The sequence below is a fragment of the Equus caballus genome, chromosome 15 (assembly GCF_041296265.1).
Source record: "Equus caballus isolate H_3958 breed thoroughbred chromosome 15, TB-T2T, whole genome shotgun sequence".
NCBI lineage: Eukaryota > Metazoa > Chordata > Mammalia > Perissodactyla > Equidae > Equus > Equus caballus.
The window spans coordinates 72,883,773-72,902,602 of record NC_091698.1 but is presented as its reverse complement, the minus strand read 5'-3'; positions in this window follow the sequence as shown (position 1 = coordinate 72,902,602).

Sequence of the window (18,830 nt, the reverse complement as noted above, 5' to 3'; positions counted from 1 at the left end):
ACACTATCACTCTCCCCTCTCTCAAACTCCACTCTGTCACACTCTACAAGCACACCTGGAGGACTGAAACACCCCAAGCACATTTTTGGCTAAACCATTTGTGTTGACTTTTCTCTTTGTCTGAAATCCTGACCTTCAGATAAGCTGGAAGTCACTTTTCTTCACACATTTCAGGTCTCTGTTCAAGTGTTCTGTTGCAGGGTACCCTTCACACCACCACCATACTGAACTTTCTACTCAACCCATTTTATGACATTTATCAGAATTTTGTTATCTCCTTATTTGTTTGTTTATTGAATGTCTCCCTCTGGCTGAAATATAAAGTCACCGAGGGCTAGGACTGCCTTCACTGCTGCATGTGACCCCAGAACAGGTAAGAGTTTCTGGCATGTAGAAATTCCATAAATATCTGCTGACAGGCTAGAAAAATCTCCAAGTTTCCTTTGTGCCTCAAAAATTATCCCAGGATATGTTTCTTAATACGTTTTACCATAAACTTTGACTTTTCTGTAAATATTGTCCACCTACATTCTTCTAGTTTCTCCCTTTGGGGCTAACTATTCATGGTAGGGAAGATTTTACATTTAATCATTAAAGAGAAATTTTAGAATTCAGTTTTAAAAGAAAATAAAAGTATAGAAATTTGATACTGTGAGGGAGGAAGAAATTTTCCTCTACCTTCATAGGTTCTTCTGGCTGGTCTCAGAATTAAATTGATGTGAGACAGATTAATAGGAGCAAATTAAATTTAATTGCCTACATATGGGAACCCCACATACAAGAGAGGTTCAGAGACAAAAAGGTAAAATGAGGTGCATATGGCATCTTGATCTCAGTAATGGGATAGGGACCCAAGGTTTCAGAGGCAAAGAGGGTAACTCATAGGGCAATAAGAAGAGCCGATGCTCATTAGATGTCAGCAGATGTATCTAGAGATTTTCCCTACCATACAGACAGGTCATAAAAGTTTACTTCTGGTAATAACTCTTATTATGAGCAAGGCCTCCAATTTAAATTTTTTAAGAGAGAGGTAAAAGTTTCTCTTAAGCTTGCAGGATCTTGATTGCCTTTAGCTCAAAATATTCAAAATATTCTACATGGCAAAGCGGCACATCTTGGGGAGGTCTGTTCTGAACCCCTTCTGATGCTGGCTCAGTGAGCCAGGGAGTCAAAAGAGAGATTTCTTGGACTCTCAAAGTTTGGTGGTAGTGCTCTTTTATTCAGAGAATAGCACAGGGACTGGACCCATGGGCAGTGAAGTGCTGCAATGGGTTGAGGGTAGGGCTAAATTTAGAAGGCATAGGTATGTGAGTTATTTCTTTGTAAGACAAAGGAAAGATCATGTAAAAAAGTCGTTAAAATGGTATCAGTGCAGGTGGGGTCTGGTTATCACGGGGTCGTACAGCTTTAGACACAAATCAGGTCAGGATGTCCTATACTTCCTGAAGGATGATATAGATCAGTACGTAGGCCAGAATGCCTTGGGCTTCTCTCCCTGGCGTAGCCTTGATCCACATGACTTCAATGGAAATACTACGATTGTTATGGAGTTATACTTTAGTTCTAAATTAAATCATATTTTAATTTTAAATTAAATTAAACTAACTTCGAAATTAAAATAACTGCAATATAATGAATTTCAGCTGAGAAACTTTTGGAAATGATGCTATGTTAGAGAATGTGTTCTTCCTAGAACAAGTTGAGGAAATGTACATATCAAGACCATAATTTTGATTTGGTTACCATTTGGTCAAAATCTTTCATGGATCCCCATTGAGTGCAGTACAAAGACCAAGTTTCCTACTTTGGTATTTAAGGTTTTCTTTAATCTGGAATGTTAAATTACAGGCTCTCTTTTAGATCCAACTCCATTAACTATCTCATAACCCAAGCTCCTGCCACATCCTCATTACCCACACATGTTGTGATGCTTCACGTCTCATGGTAGCTTTGCTCATATTATACTATCATATAGTAACATAGTAAGTTTTGGAGTCACACGTGTAAGTCTGTGTAAATGACAAGTAAACTTCATAGAAGTATTTCAACCAAGATACTACAAGTAATTGGATCTAAAACTTATAAACGTTGTGACCTTGGCTAAGAATCTTCACTTATCCACAGTTGCTCAGCTGTGAAATGAATACAGTACCTACTCTGTCACTTGTAGGGGAGCAGAATTTGCCAGCCCAAAACATACCTCTTTGGCATAAAGATGATTTTAAGCTGATTATTTTTAAGAAACAGTAGACATAGGGAAAGTTCTGAAAACTGAGTAGATGTTACCCTTTTGTAAGAGATATTTACATTTAAAAGAGAAATCTCCATTTGTAAGGATGTCTCCCTCTCTGGACCAGGAAGAGAAGGATGACTCAATCTCTAGGAACTCTTATTAGTGGAGAAGTCCAGGACTTAAATCTGCATAACAGCCATACCCTTGTTAACTGTGCTTTTCTTGCTAACCTCCCATAACTGCCTCCCCACCCCTAACATCTTCTTCTGTCTTTAGCTGAAGATGGTATTTAAGGTGTGGGTTGGGCCATTTGGGGGAGTTACTCAGTTTTCCTGGATATCTCCGTGTACACAGGAGATATGCATGTTATTAATCTTTTGTTTGTTTTTCCCCTGTTAATCTGTCTCATATCAATGTAATTATTAGACCAGCCAAAGAACCTAGAAGGGAAGAAAAGAAAATTTTTCCAACCCTACACACTCTATCACTATTATAAAAAATAGAAAGTGCCTAATAAAATGCCTGCAACAAGTATGTAGACACAAAGAGTTGTATGCTTTTCCTATTTCCTTCTCCCACCCAATATTCATCCTCATTACCTTTCTATACCACAGCTCTATCTCCATCATACCATTTTGAATTTATCTGTTTTGATTAGTCTAATCCTTGTTCTCAAAGTTATTTTTCTCTACATTACACTCTATATTATTTATGCCTGTAACCAAGCCATATACTCTCCCTGGGCACCAATCTATTACTGTTTTAAAATTTTAAACATGTGACTTGAAGTTTCAAAAATTTTATACTGAAAAGGAATTGTAAAGGATAAGATAGTTCTATGTGAGCCTGGTATATCAAAAGATGCATTTAGATGAAATCCTTTTAATATATGAATTTGATGTAACCATCAATCATTAATTTTCTCATTAACACTACTAAAGATGATTTGGGGTGTCATGATGGGATGTTAATAACTTTAGTGCAGTTAGTATCTGATCTTATTCAGAGAAACATTTAATAGCTTGCATAAGATTATTTTCTTTAAACAGTGTGTTTTAAAATAACATAATCCCACTTCAAAATTACTGTACCTTTTCTTAAATCAAAGGTGCTTAAATGTTTCCATTAGTTGATATAGGTAAATAATTTATAAGTCAAGATAAAGTGAAAGTTGAAATTAGAACATTTTCTCTGAAGAAGTAGAAACCAAGAGTTTGGAGAAGGTTAACTTTGATTAGGAAAAAATAATTTCTTCCAAGTGATGCTATTTCTGTCACATTATCCAAAATTGCAGATTTTTTTCTGCCTTTATAAATTGAGGTTTTAGTCCCTGTTGGAACATTTTGTCCATTAAGCACTTTCCTTTAAGGTACTGAGTAGTTGTTCCTTTTAAACACAATATAGCAAATAATTTGTTATCAAATGTCCTGGTTGGTTCCTATTTCTTTTTTCTAAGTACTAGATTTTTTTTTATATCAATTGAATTTGCAATCACAACTATTCATTCAGAAGAAAAAAAGCCTTCAGGTTGAAAAATAGGCAATTTAAAGAAAGTTCTTTTTGACATTTAAACCTCAAGTAAAAATTAAACTTTTCCAATAGTATTGAATTAGGAATGAGAATTTATTTTTGGAAAAATATTGTTAGGTTATAATAATAATAATTCACATAAAATTTGCTTTCTTTGATATTTTGTCTTTATTTTCTGTAACATTATTTTAAATATACATTCTTGCAACTTGTGTGAATGTTACATTGCCAAGACAAATTAAATTGTGTCTCAAGTTTGAAAGAAATATTATTTTGAGTACATTGAATATTCTGAAGAATTTATTATCCATTCTATTTTTCATTACAACTGTTGTTCTGCCAAAATTCTTTTCCGCAAGTTTCAGTTTTCTTGAGAGATTTCCATATATTTGAAAATACTATCAAATCTATTCTTAAAATAAAGCCCTTTGGAAATCTTAGAAAAAGACTAAAATGATTCATAAAATTAATAAGTCATCAGCATCAGTCCTAGGTCTATAAGTGTATTTCTAAGGTTAAAATATCTTTAGATAGATAGATAGATAGATAGATAATGTTTATATCTGTATCTTTAGCTCTAACTATCTATCTATCATCTATCTATCTCATATGATGCTTCCAGAGGTCCCACAATAAACATCTTTACAAGAAAGAGCAGCATTTTTTAAAATCAAATTTAATAGGACAAGAAATAGCAAACTGGCATGATTTGACCAAATCAGCGTGGTCATAAAAACACACCGTTAATATTAGGTATGTAAACACTTTTCTCAACCAAGAAATGTTTTGCAGTGAGAAACTTGCTTGAAACTACATTTAAGTTTCGTTAAATCCCACTTTACAAGAGTAAGGTTATTCTCCTTCTTGAAAGATGCTGAGGAAGTCTCTTCTGGGACGAGAACTGAGGAAAATGTACTCCTTCTAACAATTCTGCTTCTGGACTTCTCTTTACCACTCACTTCTTTATTACCAGGAAACATTTAGCAAAATACTTTGCCTGTCTTACAACTGAGAATACACCCATAGCACGAACTTCTAAATTCAGACTGCGGAAACCAAGAGGATATCTGACAGATCCATCCCAAATTTCCTGGGGGCGCTTTTTACTCTGTAACTCTTTTTCATTCCTTTGCCAGGGGTCTCCATTTTTTGAGAGTAGTTCATAGTAACTAAAGAGTCTATATGCTATGGTTTTAAATTCAGAACCAAATTCTCTGGAAGCAGTGAATATAATCATTCCACAGTATATACAAATAGATAAATATTTCTTGTATTTTCTCACCAAATATTCAAAAATGTGGCTGGTTAATTTCATATACATATGTTTCAAACTGACCTTTTTAAAAATATAACCACTTGTCTTTCCACTGCATCCTACTGGGGCAGGATTGGAGAATCAGTCAAAATGGGCTATGTTCAAAACCTTTCTAAAACTTTCTAGAAACTGTATATTCCAATAAAAATCCAATCATGTCTTCTCCATAAAACTTTTTGTCCTATGGAAAGGATTTTACAGCGTGACTCAAAACTTATCCAATATTCTTCTTAACTTAGGTTAATTTATCATGTCTTTATCTATTTAGGGTCTTGCTTATTACCGGATGAAAATCTTGATTGAAGAGTCTTTTTTTAACAAAGTGATGCCAGTATGATTTAAATTAATTGACTTTATTATTGATTCTTTTCTATAATTAAGAAAAATAATAGTTTATGCAGATCTCTATGCTAGTCTATCTAAAAGAAATGTATTTTCTTACTAGATTGTTATCCATTGAGAGAAACTAATGTTCCTAAAGAAAAATACAGCTGGGTGAAATAAAAAAGGCTAGCCTGAAATCCCCAGTCCTGTATATATTTAAAGAATGTATAATTTGGAGCATACATGGGAAATACAAGAGTAGTAAAAAGCATTATGGTAGCTCTTTTCCCTAAACTTGTGGTTTATTTATACTCAATGATAAAACAAAATGGAATTTAGAAAATTATACATTGATAGGAGATTTATTAGGAAGGCAGAGAATCTGATTGTATTATTATCTAATGCTAAGTAACAAATCCCCTAAAATTTAGCAGCTTAAAGCAACAGATATTTATTATCTCAGTCTCTGTGGATCATGAATTGGAACATTTATCCAGGAGCGCCTGGCTCAGAGTGTCTTAACAATGCTGCATTCAAGGTGTTGGCCAAGGCTGTAGTCATCACAAGGCTTACCTGTGAACTCTTGACGTATCTTCCGTTGACCTCACTCACATGGCTATTTACAGGCCCAAGGCCCTCACTGACTATTGGCTAGAAACATCAGTTCCTTGCCATGTGGGTCTCTCCATAGAGCAGTTTACAACATGCCAGCCGGCTTCTCACAGAGTAAGTGAGCCAGAGAGTGAGAGATAGAAGCCCAAAGGGAAAAAAAAAAACTATAGTATTTTTGTAACTAATTACAAAAGTGACTCCTGTGACTGTTGTCCGTTATTTGTCAGAAGCCAGCCATTAGTTAAGAGCCGTTCTCAACAAAAGTCATCAACACCAAAAGGCAGAGATCACTGGAGACCATCTTGGAGCTGCCTACCACATTGTCTAAATAAAAATGAAGGTGAATATTGACAAGCAAATAAATGTTACAAAGGTTTAATTATCCCAAATTTAAAGTAGCTAGAAATATTGCTGGTTGTATTAGTTAATATAAGCACTTCAACAGCGATATATTTAGCTACATCCTTCCTGTTATCCAAGAAAGAAAATCCAAAACATGGATTAGGAAAATTTTTTCAGCTGTTGATTGATAAACTTAATCTATTAGAATAAATATGAATATGAAAAAATGACTAAATTGATTTTCTCAAAATCTGGTGCCAATCCAACCTTTTTAGAGAGAAAATATGAAGAAACCCTGATCTTTTGGATCCTAATCCCCTATATTGCTTTGTTATATCATTTACCTGTGGTCTTGAAGGGAATGAAACTAATGTGCATTTTCCCCTTTTTGTATTTGACATCCAGTTAGGGTTCTGGATCTTCTTGTACAATATTTTTTAGTCATGCTTAGTGATTAAAAACTTATCTAGCTACACAAAAAATGAGTGGGATTATTATTAGACACATGCTCTACAATTTTAAAATGCCATGAAGAGAACCCTTATGTGCATGCACACACACACACACACACACACACACACTCGTGCTGAGAGTAAAAGAAACTGATAGCTGAGATGATCTCCAACACAACCTACTTCCCCAAGCAAATAATGAAAAACAACCAAGGAACTAGCTATGTGTTTTTATTATCATTAAGCTATAGGATTGAAAGAGAGCTACATTACTGATATCCTTCATTCAGGTGGTAAGGGGGGAGATAGACATTTGATGAATTGACAGGAAATCTTCCCAAGCATTTATGTTTGAAAATTTAATAAATATATCCTCTGAATGACCATAGAAATACTACATTGAAGAAATGAATACTAGACTATGAAATTTAAAAATTCATTCCACATTTATAAACTTTTCTCTTTGTTTTCAATTCAATTTTTGAAATAAGGGCTGCTATGAAATTTCTGGACCTCCAGGAAACTGAGGCATCCTGTAGGCTATCAGTATTTGCCACCTCAAAATGTACCTCTTTGGCCTGAGGATTATTTGGGGCTGATTATTTTTGAGAAACAAAAGATTCAGGAAGAAACTTTGACCTTCCCCCTAACTGCATAAAAGAATTTAAGGTAGAAGGCCTATTCCAGGAAGGAGATATCACTGTGGATAACTATAGTATGACATGAACTGGGTGTGGCAGACAGGGAGAGACCCAGCCCGGCCTCTCTGATTCCTCTGTGTCCTGTTGTCTCTAGATGGCCCAACATCCATTTGTTTACCAAAGGTTAACTCTTTTCATCTTTCTGCAAATTACCTCCTTTCCCTTTGAAGGCTCAGACTCCTGCCTTCTTTTCCTTAGTCCAGAATGACATATATACCTCATTTTGCCTGGTTTTGGAATTTTTCATGCTTAATGTGAATTCCCCATGTGCACATAGTAAATTTGATTTTCTCCTGTTAACCTGACTTACGTCATTTTAATTATTCAACCAGTCATAGGAAACAAGAAGAGAAGGGGGGAATTTTCCCCACCCTTACAATCCATATTAGAAGGGAGCTCGGTTTTTGACACTCTTCTAGTCTCTTTGCCAAATCAATGAAATTATTTTTTTACTGCTACCTCTTTAAAAGGGATATCAGAAATTAGGCAATTTCTTACGAAAGGAGTAGCATCTGGCCATGGTTAGAATAATCATGGATTCTGGAAAAGAAAATGAGAGCATAAAGCATATCTCTTCTCCACAGGATACATTGGTAAAGTTAAAGAAGTTAAGATAGTTACACAAAGGAACCTGAGTGCTTGGGTGGAAACAGGGAAATGAGGAAGCCACTACGGAAGATGTGAGGGACATTGTATAGAAGGCAGAGGAATCACTGTGTTTCTAGAGAGGGACAAAAAATGTATGCTTCTCTAATGTGAGAATAGCTCTCCTCCTATAAGCTAGGAAACTGGTATAAAAGACAGTGATGTATATGTTAAATTAAATGGACACAGTTCTGAGGACATCATGGCACCCAGACTTGCTTTGTGCGGTCTAGGGAATTCCTGTGAAGGGGAGCAGAATTTTCCACTCCAAAACATACCTTTTTGGCCTAAGGATTATTTTAAGCTGATTATTTTTAAGAATAGCTGACATAGGAAAAGCTCTGAAAACTGAGTAGAGTTAGCGTGCTGTAAGCAATGTTTACAATTATAAGGGAAATCTCCATAAGTAAGGGTGTCTCTTCTCTCTCTCTGCACCAGGAAGAGGATGACTAAATCTCTAGAAAGCTATCAGTGGAAAGGCAATGACTTAAATCTGCATAATGATCTTACCCTTGTTTACTGTTCTTTTTCTTGGGAACCTCCCATAACTGTCTCCCCATCTCACCAACATCTTTCTTTTGCTTTAGCTGGAAATAGTGTTTAAGGTAATAGCTTAAGCCCCTTTGGGGAGTTACTCAGTTTTCCTGAGTATCTTTCCTATATACAGGAGGTACACATGTTATTAAACTTCTGTTTGTTTTTCTCCTGCTAATCTGTCCTTCATTACAGAGGTGTCTCAGCCAAGAACCTAGAAGGGTAGAGGGGAAATTATGTTTCCACCCCACACTCACACGCAGGGAGGCTTAGAAAGAAGGATATTTTCCGAAAGGTGAAAACTTCACAAAAATCAAATGATAATGATAGCTAAAATTTGTTAAGAGCTTAATACATCTGTGCTACACCATAGAACCCTCGGAAGTAAGAACTGTTATTTTGCACATTATACAGTAAAGAAACAGAGATAGAGAGATCTTAAATAACTTGCCTAAAGGGAAAAATAAATGGAGGGGCCGAGATGTGAATGCAGGCTATTAGGCTTCAGAATATACTGCACTTCAGAGGCCGGGCCCTCTTCTGTCTCTCAGGCAGATAGCTGTCTTTCTAGTGGGATTAAACATCTAACTGTACTCACTCAAAAGTTTGGTTTTCTTGAAACTCATCCCACTCCAGGATACATGCAAAAATTTCTCAGTTTATTAATGCTAAAGTGATGTATAAACATACCAAGGATAAAGGAATTTATCCCAACTGCTATTTAAGGAATATTAATAGTTCAGAATCCAAAATTATGTCCTACCCATTAAAACGCAAAGTGCAATTGATAGTTCTTCCCTCTATTTTTATCTTCCGGTGGTGTGCTGGAGTCAGCTTTACGGGCCCACCAGAACCATTAAATTTGCAGGATTTTTGTGAGCAAGTTGTGTAAAGACAGACAATACTTAAAAATTAATTCATATAGATGTACAATTAAATCAATTACATTAAAGGCAAAGGTAATAAATACCTAAACATATCACTTTCTAATTGTTTTGCAATATTTTACCATTATCTATTGCTGGGGCCCAGGGCAGGCTGCCCCAAAATATCCAACGATGATATATTGATGATTTTGAATTAAAGTTACTTGAGAAGCAACCAATGCAAAAACAGGCATTTTGACCTTCCTCCCTCTGTTCCCCCTGAAAGCAGGAAGCAAACCTCCCATGTGAAAGGTTCTCTTCCTGGATCCTCATCACCAGAGAGAGGGAATTCAAGGCCAAGAAGCCCATATAAACAAATTTTGTCAGTTTACTACTTCAAGCCTAAACTCTGCTTAAGTTCTTCACTAATCACAAATTTCAAACCTAAGTTTTTTTGTCCTGCCATTTCTCACAGATTTATTGTTTTTATTGTGTAAAAGATATATTCACATATATATATATAGTCTCTCTGAGCAATATTTTCAGGATTCTCCTATGTGCATATAATAAAGTTGGGTTTTTCTCCTGTTAATCTGGCCTTGTGTCAATTTCATTGTTAGTCCAGCCATAAGAACAACAAGACAGGTAAAGTGTAAACTTGCCCCACCCCCAATGCTATGCTTTTGAAATAATTTACGTTGTTGACCATGTAACGGAATGACGGAAATACTGTAGAATGGGATGCTGTGTATCTCTTTCCAACTCCTCATGTAACCAAACCAGGTTCATTTTGCCTGTGGCATGACAAGCCAATCACTGAGACAACGAGTTTGCAGCAAAGAAAGCGTTTAATTCACAAGGCAGTCAAGTGAGGAGATGGGGGAACCAATCTCAAATCCACCTTCTCAAAAAACGGAGATTGGGGATATTTATGGGATAAAGCGGTGCAGTGGTCTGAAGTACGAGACTAGGTGGTTGAAGGTAAGGAAGAGTGAGGTATTTTGATGACCTGCACAGGCGTAGTCAAACTTCATACCTCTTCACAGGACACATGTTCACAAAATGGTGGTGTAGGTATGATCTGAGGGTGGAGTTTTTAACTCTCTGATGTTGGGAATTCACCAATCAGGCACCTGCACAAGTCTCAACCAGTCTGAACTGGACAGGGGGTCAACTCTCAGTTCCTGAAAAACTTAAGCACCCCACCCATTACCATGGTGACCCATTAGCATAGGGTGGGCTTTAGTAAGCATTATCTAAATTCTCTGGCAAACAGACAACTAACCAAGTATAGTTAAAGTCAGCCCCTGGTTTCACTCATTCAATGATATCACATTAGAGGCTAGAAATTGGCCAAAGTAGAAGTATTTACACCATGGAAATCAGCAAATGGTACAAATTAGGCCTTTGTCTTGTTTTCTTTTCTCCTTGTTAAACATTTACCAGCACATCACAGCCAAAAGTCCTTGAAGGCATATATATATCCCTTTATACATACATATGTATAAAATTTCTTTTTTAAAAAATAGACTTTATTTTGTAGAGTAGTTTTAGGTTCATGGCAAAATTGAGAGGAAAGTACAGAGTTCCCATGGACTCCCTGTCCCCACACGCACACAGCCTCTCTCATTATCAACATCCTCCCCCAGAGTGGTACATTTCTTATAATTGATAAACCTACATTGACACATCATTATCATCCAAAGTCCATAGGTTACATCAGAGTTCACTCTTGGTATGGTATATTCTGTGGATGTGGACAAATGTATCATAACATGTATCCACCATTGTAGTATTGTAAGAGTAGTATCACTATCATAAAAATCCTTTGTTCTCTACTGTTCATCTCTTCTTCCTCCTTAACTCCTGGCAACCATTGGTCTTTTTACTGTCTTCATAGCTTTCCCTTTTCTAGAATGTCATATAATTGGAATCAAACAGTATGTAGCCTTTTCAGACTGACTTTTTTCACTTAGTAGTGTACATTTAAATTTCCTCTATGTCTTTACATAGCTTGATAGCTTATTTCTTTTTAACTCTGCTTAATATTCCTCTGCCTAGGTATTCCATAGTTTATCCATTCACCTACTGAAGGATATCTTGATTGCTTCCAAGTTTTGGCAATTGTAAATAAAGCTACTATAAATATCTGTATGCAAGTGTTCACGTGGACATAAGTTTTCAACTCCTTTGGGTAAACACCAAGGAGTACAATTGCTGGATCATGTGTTAAGAGTATGTTTAGTTTTGTAAGAAAGTGTCAAACTGTCATCCAAAGTGCTTGTATCATTTTCTTTCCTGCCAGGAATGAATGAGATTTCCTGTTGCTCCACGTCCTCTTCAGCATTTGGTGTTAACAGTGTTTTGAATTTTGTCCATTCTAACAGGTGTGTAGTGGTGTCTCATTATTGTTTTAGTTTGCATTTCCTAGATGACACATAATGTGGAGCACCTTTTCATGTGCTTATTTGCCATATATATAACCTATTTGATGGGGTATCTGCTAAGTTTTTGGCCCATTTTTAAATCAGGTTGTTTATATTCTTATTGTTGAGTTTTATGATTTCTTTGTGTATTTTAGATTGCAATCTTTTATCACATGTATCTTTTGCAAATATTTTCTCCCATATAAATTTTCTTCTTAAGGAAAAGTGACATGTAAGATTTGTATTGATTTTAAAGCATCTGTTTTAAAAGTAAATCAACTCAGCAAAAGAACTGGGAGGCATTGATAAGAGCAGCATGTCGGGAGAAAGTCCAAAGATCATTATTAGGTAGGGGCCTTGTTTCAGTGGAAGAAGAGAAGAGAAATGGTGGGAAAATGCAGAGTGTTTAGGCTTTATATATCCATTTGATTAGATGCTGCTTGAGGAAATGGAAAGTTTTTGAATTCATACTGCTTCTAAGTGTACTTCCCTTCAGTTGGAATCCTTTAATTTTAAACGTAATTGCCCAGAGTTAAACTGCACTTGTAAAACATATGACTCCGAAGAAGATTAAATTTTATTTTTGTGTAATCAGTTCCAGCATGCCATCAGAGGAGGGTAGGAATTAAGACTCCAAAGAGTAATCATTTCAGAATAGCACCAATAACTATAGAAAATAATCAACAGTATGTATTCCCCACATCATAGCTTCAAGTAAAATTATTTTCTTAATCTTATAATGTGCTTCTTTTTAAGCCTCCAGGTGCATTTACCCAATTTAACATTCTTGCAAATGTAGCTTTTTCCATATGAAATTATCTTGATTCAATGGCTTATGACTTTTTCTAGGGAGGAAATCGTCAGACTACATGGAGTATAAGCCCCATTCTAACCACATAAGCATATGAAACCCTTTTCTCGATGCTGGAAACTTCACTGACTATAAAAAGGGATGCATTCAGTATTGTACCGTAGGGGAGAAAAAGTAATTTTCCCTCTACCCTTCTAAGTTCTTAGCTGAGACCTCTGTAATAAAAGATGGATTAACAAGAGGAAACAAACAGAAGTGTATTGACATGTTTACCTTAAGTGTACATGGAAGACTCCCAAAGAAAAAGTCACTCCTTGAGGTGGCTTAGAATTCAGGCTTAAATACCGTGATAATAGGGGAGGGGGAGGTGGTGTAGGTCTCTCAGGGGAGAGTAAATGATTTTTAGGGAAGATGAATGGGCCCTTGGAGGAATAGATGGGAGGTCTGATAGTTTGCAAGCAAGTTTGTCTGGGTGTGGTTTGGACTTTCAGTCTCCTCTCCTGTGGGAAGAGTCAGTCTTTTCCGGTAGATGAAACTCCTGGGGAAGAAATTTGTGACAGCTGAGTTTCTTTTAGAGGATCTGTCTTTAGGCAGATAAGGGGAATTCAGAGACAGGTTCTCCCTATATAAGCTATTTTTCAAGTGCCTACGGCTCAAAATAATCCCTATCCCAAAGCGGCATATTTTGGGGTGCCATATCCTAAACTCCTACAGTCATATTTTGGGGTATCGCATTCTGCTGCTCTTCAGTATCATTAGTTATACTCATTTATCACCCCAAATCAATTGTCCAATCCCTGTTTTTTACTTTTTGATACAGAAAGACCTTCAGCCATGCTTGTGCAAGTATTCCAAGTGGGAAAAAATAGCTTTAATTTTACAGATCATAATTTTTTAAAACTTGAAGAGATTAAGAAAAATACCCTATTCATGTTTCCATATCAAATTGTTAGTAATTCACACCCTCAATCCTAAGGCTCTAGCCTTTCAATTGTGTTTTTCTCTTCAGTGCATCTAGTCAGCACTGAGTGAAAAAGCAAGGAAACACATTTACCCTAGAAATGGCAAAAGCAAGTGAAAAATGAAATGTCTAGGACAGTACAAAGAAGAATTTTCTTAATGTCTTACAAGAACATGGGTTTTATACAGTTTAATATATCACTTTCTCCTTATTAATTTTTCGTATGGGTCACTTTTGAATAGGAAATTGAAAAGTTCTGTAGAGTAAAAACCTACTTAAAAACACTTTGCATTGAAATCTGTCCCTAGAAAATGTTCTGAATACAATTACTCATATATTGTACCTTAAAAGAAAACACAAACATTTTCTTCACAAAGTAATTTTCCTGGTTATAATCGATGATGAGTAAATTTATCAAATCAACATCCCAGCTACTCCCTCCAAACTCCCTCCTTCTCTCCCCTGACCTCCATGCCCAACCCAATCGAAAACACACATCCGCTAGCTGAAGTCTCCGATTCTATGGTTAGTCTTTTAAAGCCTGTGACTACTTGGCAGAGATAATCCAATTTATAATAAGGTGCAGTTTAAATGAATTACAGATTGTTTTCCTTAGAAGAGGCCTTGATCAAGAATGATGACAAGCACTAAGCCACCACGCAAAAATAAAATGGTTCAGGAGGGGGAATTGGATGGTGACAAAGATAAAACCCTCACTTCTCAGTTTTGAATGAGACCAATGGTGACTTCAAGCCATTTCTTCTAAAGATTCCAATCTGTTTTGGAATTCGTTCTTTGAAGAGTGGTCCATCTTTTGAGTACCTGCTATGTGCTAGCTTTGTTCTTCTATATATTTTGATGTGATTTTCATAAGTCTTTAAGATATAGAAGTGCACTTATTATAGAAATGAGCAAAATGAAAGCTCCAAAATGTTCAATAATTTATGTTCAGTTATTCTTTTAGAAAGTTGCAGTATTAAGAATCAAAACTAGATCTGTCTGTCTCAAAAAACTTACTCTTTATATAGTACCTGTAGTTCCTCAAACAGGTGGCATAAATATGAATTATACTAATTGAGGAACAAAAGATGAATTTCACCATCACATCTGATACATTCTAGCAATAAGCTTAAAGAGCACACTATCGAATGGATTTACGAGGCCTCGGCAGAGCTGTGCTGAATTTCTGTCTGGATTTCCCACAGTCTAGATAAACTTGAAGCTGTTCCTTCAATTAATCTTATTCCTTTTGTTTAGACATTTGTTCCTTCTCCCAGGCAGTAGTATCATATGAATGTGGTCTCCTATTCATTGGGCAAGAAGCCAGCACACTGTGGATCACTCCTTCTCCACGCTGAGGCAATCATTCACACCATAGAACTTATGACTACAATTATCTCTTATCCTGGAAAATCAACTACACGATTCATGAATTATGTATGGATCTGGTGGGGTGTAGTAATGAATGAATAATTGCCAGCAATTCATGGGATTATTCATATACAGATGACCTCTCAAAGCCAAGTCATAGTAACCACATCATAAATAAATTGAATCATATAAGTGTTAAAAGCTTTAAAAAGTACTTCCACATACATGTTATCTATAAATGTCGTTTGTTGGAATGGACTTAGTAGTTTTTATTACATTTTATGAATTTCTAAGTTACATAAAATGTAGATTTTTAAAAGCCATGATAGCTTGGTGTTCCCATTACTGCTACAGTTCCCCTCATTAAAGATCTGTTAGAAATTCTACTTGGCCTTTACAAAATCTGAGCATTATAAAAAAGAAAAATAAAGTATGGTAAACCACAGGTGAGCAGAATGCAATTTAGCAGTGTGTGTTCAGCTTTTATGTTCTTTGTTAAGCCAGAATTGATTTCAGTAATTATCCCAATTTTCTAAGAGCCCTGGCCTGTGGGATATTTTTGCTTCCACAACTGACTTTTCTTTTGGTGTTCTTAGAACCCCAGCTATAAAATGTCAATAACCTGCCCCCTTTTTCAAAGTGATGTTGCCTGGATACAGAAGTTTATGTCCATAAGCATCATATGTTTTTTAAGATATTCCCTTGAGAAACAAAAACAAAAGCCTGGATTTCATTCTGCCTCTAAAAGTGTCAGACAGACGTTTATTTTTGAGGTAGAGCATCATTCAAACCCATTTTTAATACATTACTTGATCAAATACATTTAAAAATAAACTTAAACCTAAAACTTATAACGCTACATCTTAGTTAAGTAATTTTGCAGAGGTATTATCTACTGCCAGATTCATTGCTTCATTCATCACCTTTTCCACAAAGACCCTCCACATTCGCTCATTTAACAAGCACACCATATTCCTCCAAGCTTTGCTGTCTTTAACCTCCCAGAGAGCCTTTTCATATTAGCTGCCAACAACGCTTAGCACTTGGCTTTGCATAGATTTGCACTAGTTACATATTGTGTTTGATGGTTTCCTTTTTGTTCTCTTGTGTGAGTTATCTGGTCTCCAATGTTACACTCTAAATTCCTTTATGAAAAAGGCTAAGTCTTTTAAAATATAGGTTTTGTTATTATTTAAGTATACGAAGGCCAACAGATCAGGAAAAAACTGCCATTAAAAAGGTAGTTCGTTATCCTCAAAGATCCCAAGAGGGGCATGTCGTGCCATGGGGGCCGCACAGGGAAGCACCAGGATCAATCAGGAGGCAGAGGGAGTAGAGGAAAATATGGGCAAGGGCTTTATTCTGTTTTCCATGGGAAAGAATTAGCAAGTCAGGGTAAGCAGGCCTAGGATTGGCTAGTTTGAATAATTTCGGCAGGTTTGGCTCTCTAACTATCTGGTATGTGGCCCTGAAGTGATCAGGGCAGGGGAATAGGGACCCAGGATGTGGGAATGTAATGGAAGTGGTTAGAGCTATCGTTTGCATATGCAAGGTGTGCGTGAGTTGTTTGCTTCGAAGTAGCTAACCCAGGGAGAAGCAGTCTCTCCAGGTTCAGCAAGGCCCCAAGACGTCAAAGCATCAGCAAATAAAAGCCACAGGCAATACACTAAGGTGTCTATGTTTGAACTCTTTATAGTACCATGCAAAACAATAAATAAACTGAAACTGAGGGAATTACATTTTTCCTAGTTTTTAGTCATTTGAGATAGTTAGCATGGGTTAGCTTGACAAATGTAGTTATAAAGTCAAGAAAATCACTACTGCTTACTAGTAGTCCTCCAGCCAAGGACCACCAGGAACACACGTAGAGTTGAACAAAGTGGGCTTATTTCTCTACAGTGAGGGCATGGCGTGGGGATGCACGGCATGGGGAAGTGTAGGATGTCTCAGTAAGATGCTGTTAGAAAGAATTTGGATTTGGGTTGATTGGGTGATTTTGGAGAGAATCCAAAACAGTGAGAGTTTGAGCTGGATTGGGTGTTGCCAGAGAGTGGGGGCAATTCTATAACTGGGTATCTTGATAAGTCTTATCTGGAGAGAGGGCAGACTAGAGGGACGTAATAAGAAAACAGGTAAGGAAGCAGCAATCACTCTTATTAACAGTGAGAGATGAGGTCCATCATGGTCACAGAGTCACCTCATCGGATGTGGATGTTCTGTGAAATTTATGCTCAGCAGGAGGATACCAGTACCTAGCTGGGAGTGCCAGGCCAGCTCCTGGATCTCAGAGGCTGCTTTTCTCTTTCTAACTATAATGTATCAAGCACTAAACTTATCTATATATACACACAGAGTCAATTTTCATTATGAGTGAGTATTCACAAAGTCACCACGAACATTGAATTAATGCGTACTGAAGCATTGCTCCTATGGGAAATAGAGTTAGGTTCCTATGAGTCACCAGTCACACTTTTGTCAACCAATCAATATGTAACCTTATTTTATGTGTTTCTGTTTAAAGACACCTTATTTAATATATACTGTTGATTTGTTAATATTGAACTCACAGCCAACAGCACTATAGCTCATGCCTGAACAAAGCTTCTCTAACGCATGTATTTGTCTGACAAGGCACATCATAGCCTTCTTGCATTTAGGAACACTAGACGGCACTTACACCATTTGAGGCCATTTTAAACAGCAAAATCACCAACAAAAATGTGGAACTAAATAGACCATACTCTTTACAGTATGAGAGCTGAAACAAAATGGCAAAGCATAGCCTTGCTCAAACTCAGCTGGGAAGGTGCCTGATGGAGGATTCAAATCTTGTGCTGCTTTGTGCATATCCATGCATGAGCACGAACGTGCCACAGGTATTGATTTGGGGGTTACAAATAAATTTTAGTGAGTGGGTGGATTGACAGAGAATCCACATATGATGTGGATCAACTGTATATATTTTCTTTAATCCTCTGAAAAATTCTTCAAGGTAGCATTGTACTGAAAAAGTATCTCAGGGAAAATGAAGTATGTCATTTGCTCATGGTCACAGAGCTAGCTTCTGGCAGAGTCAGAATTTGAACCCAGGTCTATTTGATTTAAAATCTTAGTTTTTCCATCCCCACGCTGCTCCTATTTTGAATGAAGATGTATTCTCTTTAAACGTTAAGGCCGCTTCTTAAATTTAAGAAGGACATTATAGATAGTATTTCCAACATAGTGTTTAGTGCAGTCAATAATTTGGAAGCGAGTATAATGTTCCTTTCTTAATAATTATTAAGTAAATATGAATTGCAATTCAATCAGCATATAATATAATGCCTGCATGTGTCGGACAATGTTCTATAATTAAAGGACTCTGTAATTAAGGGAATGGCTAAGAGATTTCTTTTCAGAAACTGCAGGAGACTGCTATCACTTATTTATCTAAGAGCTTATTGTTTGAATCTGGAAGCAATGGGAGAGGCTTGAATGTTGCATGTTAGCTTTCCCTATGAAATGGGGTGAATTCTGAAATGAATACAAGTCAGAAAACTATGGCTCTCTATCGTTATTTGCCTACCAAAGGTTGAGAAACTAGAATTCCAAATGTTTGGCTAGATTCTGACAATATTGAACCTGTGATCCTGGAAAACAGAGATGGTTAAAGAAATTCCCCCACCCTTAGTGTTCCAGAAAAAGCTTACTGCAAAGAACCACCTTTT